Source organism: Zosterops lateralis (genome assembly GCF_965231275.1).
Source record: "Zosterops lateralis genome assembly, chromosome: 1".
Taxonomy (NCBI): domain Eukaryota; kingdom Metazoa; phylum Chordata; class Aves; order Passeriformes; family Zosteropidae; genus Zosterops; species Zosterops lateralis.
Window position 1 is genome coordinate 118,914,220 of NC_139762.1, and position 15,146 is coordinate 118,929,365.

Genomic DNA, 15,146 nt, shown 5'->3' on the forward strand with positions numbered 1-15,146 from the left:
AGGGCACTTCAGCAGGTTCAATCTCTGACTTGGAGACCTACTCTGCTTGTTTTGGTTTTCTATTCTGGAGACAAATTCTACAACTACATTCAGACTTATAAAAGTGCCTGAATAACACTTAACACGATTTTCTGTACTTTAATCTTAAACTATATATTCACAAGTAACATGCTGCTTTTTTTATGGGATGATTTTTTAAACAGATATGAAATGTGATTTTTTAAAACCACAATGAAAACACAGTTGTTCAAATGGGAGACAAATGAAGGTCTACATCTAATCTGTTTCACTGCTTCATCCCATTGATCAGTTTCAGTCTACTACAAAGATCAGGAAAAGAGCTGCTAAGATAGGAGCTGGGAGTTTGTATATTAGAATTTCTCTGAATGTGATCTTGTTCTGAATCTGATGGGATTGTTTTACAGCCTAGTGGAAAGGATTAATACTGGGTACACAAAACTGTTAACAATGGCAAAAAGTTTTGTCTGTGAAGAATTGAAACATCAGTTTGGGATGCACAAATAGAACTGATAAAAAGCCCAATATTTTCTGACCTCTTTCTGTGTTTGTCATTGTTCACCCAGTTGTTTTATTATACAAATGCTTTGCTGAGGAGTTGGAAAGTTCCTTGTTTAACTCTTTTTCTTGTTTAAGTTCATAATAAGTCCTTGGATAGTGGAGATCTAAGGCAAGCACAACAGGAATCAGTCCCATAACTTTCTCCCAAGAATTGTCAGAATTTTTTAGAAATTAATTCTGTTAGGACTTCTCAAAAAACAAACAAACAAAAAAAAAAACCCCAACCAACCAACCAAAAAAAAAAAAAAAAAACAACCCCAAAAAACTTAACAAATATTGTTGTAGTGTAATCTCAGAAAAGCAGGCTGCAGAACTCCCATACTTGCTCTATCTCTTGGTCATCAGCTGAAATTTTACAGAGAAACAAAAATCTAAAAGTCCTGGGAACACAGCAGGTTATAGGTTTGTACTTTTTTCCAAGAGCTATTTCTGATCTTGTGATGCAACTCTGGTGAGTGTTAGTGGATCAGAAAAAGAGGAGTCAAAAATTATAAGCATGGGACATGATTCTCTATCTTAAGCAATAAATGCAAACTTCTTTAGGCACTGGAGAACTCCAGTATCTGGAAGGCTCTGATAAGCTTTTTTAGCTATTTTTAGCTGTGCAACAGCCATGGTGATCTGTGCAGTGCAGAGCGAAATATGTAGCCATTTATCACAGACATGTACTGCTAGACTCATGAAACTTTTGAAGTATTGAATGTCTGAAACAACTGGTGAGTAAAGCAATCAGGTAAACCTGCCTACTTTATTTGATCTGGGAATAGCAGAGAGTGATTTGAAGTAATTATCTTGCATATTTTATGTTTCTGGGACCAAAAATCTCATGAGATAGCAAAACTGTGGGAAATCAAAACCAGAAGAATCTATTTGCATGTTTCAAACACCTTCCCCCTATCCTTCCCCTAGAATGAGTTGACTTGCTTAGCTCTGAGCCATCACACTGCTCTTCAAGGTACATTGAACCTGGCCAGCCAGGTTCAGCCAGGAGTGATGCTGCCGGATAACAATGCAAAGTGCCTGCTTGATTAGGAGCTTGATTAGGGGCTGGCCCAGGGCTATGGCAGGTCCATGATGGATGCACCAATTCAGGGCGCAGGATTCCCGGATGGGAGCGCTGCTCCGCGGATGGGATAAGTGCTCTCATTATTCACACTCTGGACAGAGTAAGTGCCTCCATTACTCACATGTGTGTCCACTGTATATTGAGTAAAATATGTATCTTTGTTGTTTACTCAGTCACAGTGCAGCATTTTATCAAGTCCAGTGTTAGTGAATTAAGTATGGGAGCACAAAGCCTTTTTAACCTTTTTTAATTTGCTCTTATCATGCTCGTAGGTGGTCTCAGGACTAAGATCAGAGTGTCATCATTATGTCATCGAAGAAAATGCTGTGCCAGTAAAGAATTTATGTCCTTTAGCAGGGATTATGTTCAGCTATCAGATGGAACTGCTCTTGATCGTAACAAAATGAATTTGCTAACTAAACTGACATTATTTGAATTTAAAATACAAGATTTAAAAACCAAGATTAAAATATTTTGAAATATTGTAATAGATAAAGGATATTTATTTTCCTAAATAATATAACCTCATGGATGGTATAAAGCCATCTATTTTGCTGTCATAGAGTACTAATGAAAGTTTTTCCTGTAGCCTGTGTATATCACTTTTACTTTGATACATGTTGAAAGACAGTAATCTATATTTCAACTCTGAAATACATATGCAACTCAAATTTTCAAAGCTCTTGGGGAGAAGGAGAGAGTAAGGGAAAAGTCCCTTTGTGCCTGTTTGCATCAGGTTCAATGCCAGTGAAGACACCAAGGATTGACATTCACAAGTATTGCTTGCTTAGACACGGCCCTCAAAAAATCACAAATTAATGCTCACAAAACCAGAAAGAATTAAGATGAAGAAGAGCAGGAGATCAGCAAAGCAACCAAAGGCTTAATCGTGTGCAGAATAGTACCACAAATCAAAAAGCTGTTCACAGACAACTTGCCCAACAGACAATGAGATGTTAACTCAACTGCAGGAGCTGGCACATATAAAAAGTACAATCAAATTGTTGGTGACAAGGATATACATCTTCCTTTCCTTAAATTTAACCCAATGTTCCTAGGAGCCCTTTTTGGTAGCATTTCAAAATTAACTCAAGCTAAAAAGCCCCCTGAAGAATTACTCCATGATGTAACTTTGGCATGGCCAAATTCTGTTCATCACTGTTACCCAGATCACAGGCAGAAGTGAGAAGGATTGGCTTTTTTTTTTTTTTTTTTTTTTTTTTTTTTTTTTTTTTTTTTTTTTTTTGTTCTCTACTTTTACTTGAAAATGGAACAGGAAATGACTGATGTATCTGCTAGAATGATGGAGTGGTAGCAGCTTAAACAGCTTCTCTTCTGCTATAAACATCTTAATTCTGACAGGTCATGTGAAGAGATATATGTCATTTTTTTCAATTCCAGTTTCAGTCAGTGGAAGAATTTGTAGCTGAATGTGAGGTGGAACACCTTCAAATTTAGTGCAGGCATTTACCCAGACTGAATACGCAGACTGTCTAAAGGGGAATGAGGATGCTCAGAGTTCAGAGGATTTATTTTGGAGCTAACAAACAACTATTTAGACCAGTTCACTTAGGAGACAAAGCAGAAAAGTTGAGATCTGAGCCTCCAGTGGCCTGTGCAGCCTGAGTTCCCATCTTGCTGTCGAGCTCTTTAGACAGTACCCTGCCTGCATAAGGCAGTAATACTCATTATCTTTCTCTGCAGTCCTGTAAAACACTCTCATACCTTTTTATAGAGGCTGTGTGAGAGTGCTTTCTTATTATATGAATCCAGATTTGTTGCTAATGTAGTCTTTGTCTCATATGGCCTTGGATTTTTAAAATTTTAAGTGCTCTAGATCAGGCCCAGATTTATTGGAAAGTCTAACAGACCATGTGAGAATGTTCCCATTCGCTGCATTTCTATTTAAGAAGTCAACTTCATTGCTTTTCTTGTTATTTATGCTCAATATCAGGCACAAATGCACAAATCACTGTTAGATGCAATACTTAATGGAGAAGCAGTGAAATTGCCAACAGATCTAAAAAAATAACCTTTTTGCCTTCCCTTCTGCAATCTGTTTCAGGGTTACACCTGGTGCCATTCCTGCTGGCTAATAAGCCTGGGTAATCTTGCTGCTGGTCCTTCTGCTGATTAGTATTGATTATTCCTCTCGCCTGCAAATGAAGAGAAGTCTTCATTTCCTTATTGAACTCACAAGGCCAGATGCTGAGAATGCAAACATATTCTGCTACCCCTGCAGTAATAATAAACATTCAACAGGCCTGTTTCAACCCATTTAAAAGGAGGACCAGGTAACTGCTCATGGCCCATTTAAAGCAGTGTTTGAACTGGGGACACATGGGGAATTGCTGTCTGTGGAACGTAGGCAGAGCTGGTGTTCATCTGGGGAAGTGCTGCAGCTCTACTCAGGAATAGAAAGCTGACACTCAAAGGCAGCTTGAGAGTGTCCAGCAATCTGTCATGCAGTTTGTCCTAAAAACTTACGTAAATTAGCAACTAACCCGACCAAAATATCTCCTTTGGTGATATTTTTGTTGCTGTTAGTTTACAGCATGAATTTTGTTTTCTACCTGTTCTTAACTGTGTCCTGCATAGACAGATTCAAAATTGGGATCCTAACCTCCATATAAAACAGAGTATATATTTTCCTGGAAGGAAAAGAAACTAAGAATTACTGATGAGCAAAGTGTCCGTTAACTGAAAATGCTGGTTATATTTCAACAATAAAACAATTATACCAAAAGCTATCAAATTTAGGTATTGAATTCACCCTCTTTTACAGCTGGAGGCTTATAAATTTCTTCAACTGGGACACATTAATCATGGCTGATGTTTCTCAGCAATGTTGAGGCAGGGCAATAAATGCTAGGGAAGAGAAACATGAAACCTAAAACTTGAGCTGGTTCAAGTCACATGTTTTTTATTGGTTCTAAACAGTCAAGCTACCTTAATTTACAAATTTGTAGCTTACATCTTAATTTCCCTTCATAAACAGCAGAGACAGATGCCTCTGTTTATGCTGTAGGTATTGACAATTTTTTTACCCTGCTTTGTCACTAGAGTAATTAATTGGAGCCATCTCTTCTTCATGACTTTTTCTAAGCATGTGCTCAAAAGTTGGCCCTCCTCATATTGTCTGTATTGTTAACTGTATTGGCAGGGACCTCACTGTTTCTTTTCACAGATTATCAATAAAGATATTAAACAGTGCCGTGGTCTAGTTGACAAGGTGGTGTTTGGTCACAGGTTGGACTTGATGATCTCAAAGGTCTTTTCCAAACTAGTTGATTCTGTGACTCTGAATAATAGCAAACAGTTAAAATCCTATGGTTGTGAGTCAACCATAGTGAGGTGTAAGAGTTTCAAAGAATGACACAGTCCATTTTTTTTTTGTCTCTTTATTGCATTAACCCCTGAAGTTTCAGTCAGCAGATATTACTGATGCCTGAGGTACTCAGACATTAACAGATAGATGTAAAAATATCAGTATTTCTGGCTTTCACTTGTGAACTTTCAATTCGGGATTCATTGCTGTATTAAAAATGTATATGTTTACGATGACCATTCATACCATTAAAAGTAAGTAAAACAACAATTATCTCTAAATTTTGCTAAGTTTCACATAGTCCAAGTGAGCACTTTGAGTAAGATACTGCAAAAAATCTCTTGGTTAAAGCCATTCTTTTTTATTTTACCAGAGAAATAATGAATTCAGAAAATTACTGCAAACTTCGGTAATTTTTGGAAAGGGGAGAAGTAATATGGTTTTTTAAAACAGAAATTCCTTAAACGTCCCTCAAACAGCCCTACTCTTTGTGCTAAGGTGTCCTTTTTGAAATGGTCTGAGTCGTGGAACCAATGTTATAACTTTCTATCGCTAGTTCTCCAATCCCTTCATCTTCATCTGCTTTCTACAAGAATTAAGCCTTCTCTACAGCTGAGAAGGTTTAATTCTTCTCAGCTACTATTTAATTCTTCATTTTCCAAAGATGCAAAGCTTCCCATTAGAGTATTCTCTTAACCCACAATTCCTCCCAGTGTATATCTGCTTGAAGAGGGCAAAGGGCTAAGCACCAAGTTAATGTGATGACATGCAATCAAAAAATAACTGGAGTAAGTGAGGGTTATTAAAAATCTGTTGACCCACAAGGTGTTTGAAGAGTTGCAGCTCTTCTCGATGACAGGTAGTAGTGGTCCCAGTGAGCTGGAGGCTGGCATGCTGTTGAATTAATAGCTCACACCAATTAGATTTTTCCTTTAGACCATGTAGGCAATAAGAAATTAATAAAAATAAATGTGGCTGACAAAGAAATCTGCACCAAAAATTGTTTACATGAGTGATCAGGCTGTCTTGTCAGACGAGCTGACCAGCCCATTTCTTCTGTCAACAGCTTTATGAATGCTGTGACTTTGGTTCTCTCTTTTATTCTGCCTGAGTACCTGCTCAGAGACTATAATTCTGTTGTTATGCCCATCTGAGAATTATTTTAAATTAAATCGATCTTAAGACTTAGGGCATTCAATTTGGTATTTTCCATAGGTTCTACATGACCTCAAGAAAATGTTAAAGGAATGAGCAACATGACTTCAGCACCTGAATGAAGTGCTTTAGTGCCAGTTCATTTATCAGGTTTTTTCCAACAGTCAAATGTCTTGCCCTAGCAATAATTTAGAAAGTATTTAATGAGGAGGTCTAAATGGAAGGTGAATTGGTGGACTAAGTTTTCTCACTTTATATTGCAATATCTATGAAAAATGTAGTTAGAATACAGCATGCATCTCTCCTTCAGACAAGGCTCAGTAGAATATTGAAGAGGTGTTGTTAGATGTTATTCCATGTACTCATCACTCCTCCACAACTTTGAAGTCCCTTATCATGTTACAGTTTGTTGCATCTTGCTTCTGTTTTATCTCAGCTACATAAACCCCACTTTTTTGAATTCCAAAAATAAACCTTTTATTTGCAGATTATCTTCCAAGTACCTAAGAATGGCTGCATAAAAATATGAGAGGTCCCTGAGCAATACAGCCAGTAACATTTTAGTCGCTTTAGGGTCAACTGATATGATTTACTGCTTTTACAAGAGAGAGACCTCATTTTTCTCCCTTTCTAGGATTTGTTTGGGATGGATTTTCATGTGCTGCTTATTCACAAAAAGCAAATGACTGTGCCATATCTTTTTGATAGTCCTGAGTAATCAAAAGATTACATAGTTACATAACAGCACTTCATCAAGTCATTGTGAAATATTTGGGTAGCAAGATATCCCTCTTCAATTCCAATCTTTTCCTTTCACCCCAGTTCCTTCAAGCTGCCTCTGCTGCCATCTCCTGCTCAGAACATGACCAGGGACAAGTATCTTGGCAGGTTGCAACAGGATCAGCCTCTATCCATCTGAAAATCCTGGGGTACTTCATATTTAGCACTTAGTTGTGCCAGGACCCTCCTCCAGAGTGCACCCACCTCCTACCTGGAACTAGAAGAAGTTGCCTAATAACATCATCATCTTAGAAAGGCCACTCAAATGTAAGAGTTATGGAGAAAGTGGAGATGAGAAGACAAAAATACTGGGTATAACTGCTCTCCTGTCTTTTCAAATTATGCTTCAACTTTCATGAGCCAGAAAACCAGCGTGCTTGGCCAAAAATCTCAGATGCAAGAGTCAAGTAGTAAAGATACATATTCTATTATTCTAAGCAACCATAAATTATTTAAGATGAAGATTCTTCTTCAATACTTAGGTTTTGTTTGCTGAAAAAATGCCTATCTTTCTGTATTTTCTGCTATGGAACTGGGTTTATAAATTTCGTGTGTTTTTAGAGAACACGTTGAGCTGAAAGGAAATATATCAAAATTTGGTTTATATAATTAGAATCAAATAAACCTTCAAGTTGTTTTTTAAGGTGTACAATATCTATTATGTGCAAATAAAATACAATGCAGTTAGTTCAAAGATAAACTGCACTGTACTCATGAAAAAAAAAGTGTGTTTAAAAGATTTTAGTTGTTGGGGACCCAGCAGGCTATTAATTCCACCTTTCTTCCTTTGTCTCTTCCCCTCTCTCTCTTTCTCTTTCTTTCTCCCTTGCTTTTTCTTCTCTTTGTTCTTTGGTCTTTCTCTGTTTTGAAAAAGACATCTGGAGACTTAAAAATCCCTAGCTTGAAAAATGTTCATGAAAATGTTCATGAAAATTGACCTGATAAATTTTTTGCTTTTGTAAAAAATCTTTTCAAAATAAAATTTGATTTTTTTTGGCAGTTCACTTGTAAAATGAACTATTTATTCTATAATTGTACGGCACGGCAGGCAATTTATTGCAGTTTATATGGTTATATTGAAATTGCATGAGCTGGGGCACCTAAGGGAATGTTTATATTTCAGAAAAAAAATGGGCTGGATTGAAATGCAGCATGAATCACAGGAGAAGTTTAGAAGCACGAGAAGATGAATGTGTCCCTAGTGACTCAACAGAGAACATCTGGTAGGAGAGATGCCTTATAAATAAATACCTGAAAGAACCTTGGTCTTAACAAATATCAGTAAAACATGAAAATGTACTCTAAAAACCTGAGAATGTATACTATTAGTTTCATTTAGGAAGGATAGAATTTACTGTGTATTTGTCTGATCATGCTGGGAGATTCATGGAGTTGCCACAAGAGCTGACTGGGATGAAGTTAGTTCAGAAACTCCAGGTCATCCCTGTGGAGGGATACTGGTGCAGAGCAGCTTATGGCACCCATCAAAACATTAGGCACATGGCAGCCACACTGATAACTTGGATCCCTCTGGGAATCTTCTCTCAGCTCTTAGTTTTAGGATGGACATGCAAGCAGTTGAAGCCGTCCCAAAAGTATGGTGGAAATCTTTCTGAAAATGTGGTAGACACCTTCCCTTCTCACCTGACTCCACTGAGTTTCTGGCCTCAATTCTTTTGTTCTGCCACCTGCAGTTTCCAGCTGGGATGTGGAAGCATGTGCTGAAGGAGAGCATTCACTCAACTCCCAAGACCCTTCTCAAGACTGTCTATTTAAAGAAATATCAGCTATTGAACTAGCAGATTTTGACCAGATTGTTTGCAAGACAGTTCACTGGAAACCACTTACAAACAGATAACTCAAAAACAAATGCAGATTTCCCTATAAAATATCTTATTTTCTGTATCTGTCACTGCATAGAAAGAAAGATTCACATGATCTAGAAAGAGATTATTTTGGCACTTGATTGATGCAAAAGGTCTTGAATTCTGATACTCTTTTCAGGGATTTCTTAATATTTATTTTGTGATAAACAAATGTTGAATAAAATGTACAAACATTTTATGGAACAGAAATAAAAGCCACAGGCAGTGTCTATTCTAGGAAGATGTGCCTGGAACTGCTTGCTGGCACAAAGTCTAAATGGCAAAAAAATTACCCATATTCAGGCTACTAAACATTTTTATTCTCCAAAACTGTCTTATGGGGGTTGTTCCTGGCATGCATTAATTCCAAGACAATGTTCAGGATCTGTTTGGAGGAGGGTGAATTGGCCAGTGCTTAAAACAGCCCAGAGTGTTCTCTGACAGTTCAACAGTGTGGATTCTCCAGCCCTGGTGCCCAGGAACAGGTCCTGTTCGTGGTACAGGTTAGTTTACTGGCACAGGCAGAAGTGAATACTTCTCCCTCTCAGGTGGGTTTCACTGGGACAATGCTATAATCTGGGTTTTTTCCTTTTTTTTTCATTACACAAAGAGAAAATAACTTCTCCTTCACACACCCACCATGACAGTCTCCAGCCAAATGTGCTGTCTTGAATGATCCTTGTGGATTTGAAACCTGCTGAGATGAGGAAACTGCTCTTCTGCTAGAGCCACCATCTCCTCTTTTGGCTGGTTTTACTTTTACTTTTTTTTTTCTTTTTCTTTTTTTTTTTTTTTTTTTAAATACAGATCAATCTTGTCTTGATAATGATACAGTGAAAACCCATTTCTCTATTCTTACCTGCCCTTCCTCAGACCAGTCTGGTTTTATCCTCTGCATCTCACTCTGAGTCCCACTGGGAGATGCATGCTGTCCTTTATTTCAGGCCTGATCTGGCCCCCATGTGAGTGACTATGTGAGTTCATTTTGGCAATTGATTCAGACAAAACTTAAAGTTTTGGTTTAAGGTTTAGGTTTTCAGTCAGAGATTTTCCCAGAACTGGCTTGCTGGTAATGTTCATGTGATCTGAAGAGGTAGGAATAAATGCTTGCAGGCAGCTCTTCACTGCACAGACATAAGCTCAAATGGAACTTTTGCAAAAGGTAGGCAGGAAGAATAACACCAAAGCAGGACTTCGGGGGAGAAAGGAGCTCAGTATCTGTCCTCCAGGGCTAAGATTGCTGAGGCAAGCACTGAAGCAAAAGCTGAAGCACTTCAGGATTTTATATCAAAACCTCTCCTGTCTGCATCCTTTATACATACCAGAGGTTATTAATGGATTTCAGTATGATACTTCAAGAAACAGGCATATAACTGTTGCCTACCTCCAACTTCAGGTGTCTGCCTTTTGTGAATTTGGGCCTAATTTAAAAAGAAAGCCCAACTCCCAAAATTCTGAATCCCCGAATTTTTCTGCAGCTCCCTTCAAGAAGCAACATCTTCCCAGATAAGCTCTTGCAAATCATGTGGGGTGTTTTATAGAAATTTATTTAATAATTTCTTTTCAGTATAGATAAAACATTTAATATTTTAGTTGACATGAGGTCCCAATTTCTTTTTCTTTTCTTTTTTTCCCCCCCTCAGAAGTATCTTATGTTGTGCAGTTGGATTTAAGCCCTGTGTTCAGTCATTAGGAAAAGAAGACATGGTCTTTTTTCATGATTTACTTAGCTGAGTATGTAAGCAGCATTTTTTTTAATGTGAGAAGCTACAAGAGAAATGAAGCATATAATATTTTCAAATTTAAGAAATTGTAGCCTATATTTAGGATATCTTAGGCCTCCTTGTTTATCTCTGTAGCATGTTCAGGTCTAGTAATCTGAAGACAGGTACTAAATCTTTCTGCCTACAGAGTCTGAGAGACTTCTGTTTATTGATCAAAATGGAATGAAAAATACCCCTTTTTTCTGATCCTTATCAAAATAAGCTGTATCCATGTTAATTCACAATGTTATTCCATAAACATTTTTTTGAAGCAGTAAGGAAGGGAACACACACACACAAGTATTCAGCACAAAAATACTGTGGGTACACTTTTTTGTAAACATTAATCCCCTAATCATGAAATTCTCCTTCATGTGAATCCAAAAGAACTATGTCTGGGCAGATACTACCATTTTCTTTTCCATGAATAGTTGAGTTTTTTCAACAAATTCATTCTGGCTGTATTAATGGCTGTTCTGTATTTTCTTTGTGTCAAAACTCAGACAAATGCTCTTATTGTCCAGAAAGTTGGCAGAAACACTGAATATTGGAGAAAAAATTCCATGTGACCTATAATTCCAATCAAAATGAGTACTGCCACTCAACAGGACCAATCCAAAGCCTATTTTAAGTCAGTGGGAGATTTTCCATCAACTTCAATAGGATTTGGATGAAGTCCATGCTGTATACTGGCAACAAACAGCTCATTCACAAACTACAGACCACTGCTTGTTTGCTGAAATTTTGGAATGAATAATTTTGAATAATGAAGAAAAAGTCCTCAAAATTGTAAGCAGCTCATGGGCAATTTGTACACTCTGAAAACAGTTGCTGTGTATTAGTAAGCTTACTTTGACACAACAAAAGTACAGCAGAGAACTGCCTGGTGGTTGATGTCTAAATTCTGTAAGCATCTGTCAAGTGACAGGAAACTCCGAGTTTCAGGTTTGGGTTTACTTGTTATTCAGCACTACCTTATATATATTTCTATATATATTTCAAATTATGCTTCAGAACAATCTTGAAAAATAATTGGTGTCTCCTGCAACTGGCAACTATCTAGTGTTAGTCTTTCCTAGCACCAGCAGCACCCGCAGAGCTCATTGAAATATGTCTGGTCTTCTGCATCTTTGTTGTGCTTCTGTCCAGTTAAACCATTCCCATTCTGCTTGATCTTGTAAGCATGTAGTTTAGTCATTATAAAATTCCAGCAGCCAGTTTGAAGCTAGTTGAGTGTCATAGAGTCCTAGCATATATAAAGCTGGAAGAAACCCCTTTGGTCTTCTCACCAAACCCTCAGCTCAAAACAGGGCCAGCTTATTCCAGTTTGTTGATAGTATTGTCTTAGACCTGAATATCTCCAAAGCTGGAGATTTCACAATCTCCCTCGGCTTCTTGGGAACCCTGTTCTCATCATGGAGTTTCTCACTGTTTAAATTTCCTTTCTCTGATACTGAATCAAGATTTTCATTACAGCATCTTCCACCCAAGCCTTTTGTCCTATCACTCTGTATGTAGAAGAAGAGTCTGGCTCTGGGTTTTTTCCTGCACCTTCCCCTTATGTCACTGAAGATCTGCAAGACCTCAGACTTCTCTCTTTAAGACGGTTCCTCTATGTTGCATTCTGCAGGTGCCTAACTATCTGATGGCTTTCCACTGTATCAGGAGCTTGTAATTAGATGCTATATTCCAAAAGCAGTCTCTCAAGTGCTGAACAGAGAAAAATAATCTGTTGGCAGTGCTTACGCTGTTCTTGAAACTCATGAGGTTCCTGTCAGGCTGTCAAGATCCCTCATATCTCTCCACCTAAAATAAGGTACCAAAATGCAGCCAAGTAAAGCAAATGGTATATTTTCTGCTGATTAAAACCATATGGGATCCATTTATTGCTGGTTACATGATTAGACTCTGCCAGAAAATGATACCTGCTTTCTGTCTAGCTTTCTGTTGTTGATTGCCAAGTCACCAGGTCTTTACCAGTAAAAATTAGGCAATGATATGGCAATGAAGTCCTGTAATGTCTAAAGCAGCTTAGCAGGTCCTGATGTCTCTACTGATACAATGTGCCAAGAGTAATTATATCTCCAAATAACTTGCTTGTTACCTTGAAGAGCAGCTCAGAAACCTTTGACTGAGTCTGGCCTGTTAGGTATTTTTTGTGCATTTCCCATTTAAAGATTATCTAGCTTGGTTTGCCAAGCCCCAGTCATTATAGAAAGTAGAACTTATCAACTTTGTTCATATATGTGTGCAAGAAATACTACAATTTCAGCTTTCTTATATGTAGTAACTGCAATAAACCCTGAGAAGACAGAACCCTGCACTGCCTTCCCCCTTTAATACGGTTTCCTGGGTTGATCTCTTTCTAGGAGAGAGAGGAATGTATATATTGAGTAAAACAATAAATTCAGAAGGTTCCCTTAAACAAGGAGCTGGGTGGAGGTGGAGAGATTCATTAAGGATTTTGGAAAAATCATCAGATGTGCAGATGTGATGGCCACACCTTTACTTCAGGCTAATTATGGAAGCTGACTGAATTTTAGGTTATTACTTTTGCCATATTTGCTGAATTAGAAAAAAACCTCATGAAATTCTTTAAATAGCCAAGACATTCCATGAACTGGTTATGACACAAAGCTTTGTCAGTCAAAGCTGAAAGTGAAATTTTTTGATAATGAAACCAAAAGGTAACATTTTCTTCTGAGCTGACTATTTCTCCATAATATTCAAAGTGCTGTGTTTTGAAAGGTTTCAGCCTCCTATGAACTTAGACTTTTGTCTAATGCCTATATTATATAGAAAATAAGATGGTGGAGGTTCTCTTGTGCAGAAAAGTGTAATTTGGGGTATTCTTGAGGTGAAAAATCTGTGTTCATGTTCACATGACTATTGTTTACTTCAGAACCATTTAAAATAAAATAGAAATGCTTGCTTTAGGTAGTTATAGCTGTTATCTAGGGATGACTGTTGTTTATTTTGCTTACACTTATGAAAACTGAAAAACTAGGGGCTATGATTCACAGAGAATGACACTTTATATATTTCTAACTACTGTCTCAACTTGCTTTCTACTTATTTTTTGACTACTGGCTTTTTTAAAAATCTAGTGCCTTTTTCGTTCAAAACCAGTGAAGATTAAACAATGTCATTTTGGGAGGTAGATGTCTTTCTTGTTTGCTTTGAATGTAAAAATATTTTGCTTTTAAAGTCATGTGCTGGATGCTAATTTTGTGTTCTTTTCTGTGGAATGCCACTGTCACAATTTATGAGGTTTCTGCAGTGAGGAAACATTTCAGTATTTCCTCACTGTCCAGACTGTTAAGTCCCATTTGTCTCATATTGATGTTCTTAAAAGCTTTTCACTTGTGTAAACCAGGCTCTAAAGACATTTTTGTGCGTAAGTATCATCATTGCTATTTTCAATAGGATCTAGGTTATGAATGTTGATGAGATGTCCATATATATATTGGTTAATTGCATGCATCTGATTTGAAATGTCTGTGGTTTAAGTGTTTTAAAGAGAAGCTCTTCTATCTTTAGGCATGTACATACTATACTTATTGTTCCTCCCTACACAAAGATATTTGTCCAAAACCTGGTTACTTATCCCATAATTCTACTAAGTTCCCATGATCTCCTCTGTACCACAGCCAGCAAAATAGTGCACAAGAATTTCTATTGTGGACAGGTATATTTTCTGATTTCCTGATAGACCTATGTTTCATATTTTCCTTGGGGTTGGCCTAGGGAATCATGACTAAACAGACATGGGCACACTTAGGATGATCAGTGACAAATGTCTCACTTGCTGGTTCATCTGTGCACAATTCATTGACCTCTGTTGGATGTGGCTTGGCATTTTTTAAGGCAAATTCTGTACAATTTGTGCTGATGTCTTAAACATACGAATAGCAACCCCAAAAGAAGAGCAACAGGTCCCAGTGAGGTGGTTTGAAGAGCTTGTGTTAAGGTGCCTAACCAGCATCCTCTCAAGGCAAAATGATTTACCTTCAAAAGCAACCCACAGTACTGAAAAGGATTTGATTCCTCATTGTGATGCTATTGGGTTGCATGACTCTCTTCTGGGAAAGAGGCAGGGTCTTGTTTGAGATGGAAAAAAACCCTGCCAACATTCCCCAACATTGCTTCTGCAGAAGCCTAAATGCACCTACTTTAAGCACAAGAGCTTTGAGGACAAAAGCTTTGTGTTTGCTGACATTTTTTCTTATTGGGGTTATTTTTTCCAGATTAGATTTGTAAAAGTCAAGCCTGCATCCTCCCTAAATGACCACCCATTCTGAGGCCAGTACTTTGCCCTTGTGTCCATCTGGAAGGTATGACTTATATAATAGAAAGATTACTGATTTTCTTTACTGTTTTGTATATTTTATTTATATCTTCAACTATTAAGAATATGAATCTAACTTCTCCACTGCATGATATTTGTGGTTTATCTTTCCATCATGGCGTCTGTCATCATATAATCGGGGATTATGAGGCAATAAAATGACATTTAATCCTAGATCATCAAAATAGAAGACCTTCATGCCAAATCTCTCCTCAGTTCTTACTCCATCATTCAGTGAGCTTTCCTGCTTTGTTGCCAACTT

General features: G+C 37.5%; 1 protein-coding gene across 8 annotated transcripts in view; it reads left to right on the forward strand.

Moving 5' to 3' along the window:
• The window catches only part of LOC310907274 (uncharacterized protein C8orf34 homolog), a 246,560-nt gene extending 231,707 nt beyond the window's left edge, over positions 1 to 14,853 (forward strand). For 7 of the 8 annotated variants that reach the window (XR_014589578.1, XR_014589579.1, XR_014589580.1 and 4 more), the window contains one exon: positions 8,032 to 8,121. The gene's annotated coding sequence lies outside the window, so the exon portion shown is untranslated. Of the gene's footprint in view, positions 1 to 8,031; positions 8,122 to 14,783 lie in introns of those variants that run through there. The other variant, XR_014589577.1, reaches the window with a different exon arrangement.
• The last annotated feature ends 293 nt before the right edge of the window (positions 14,854 to 15,146 follow it).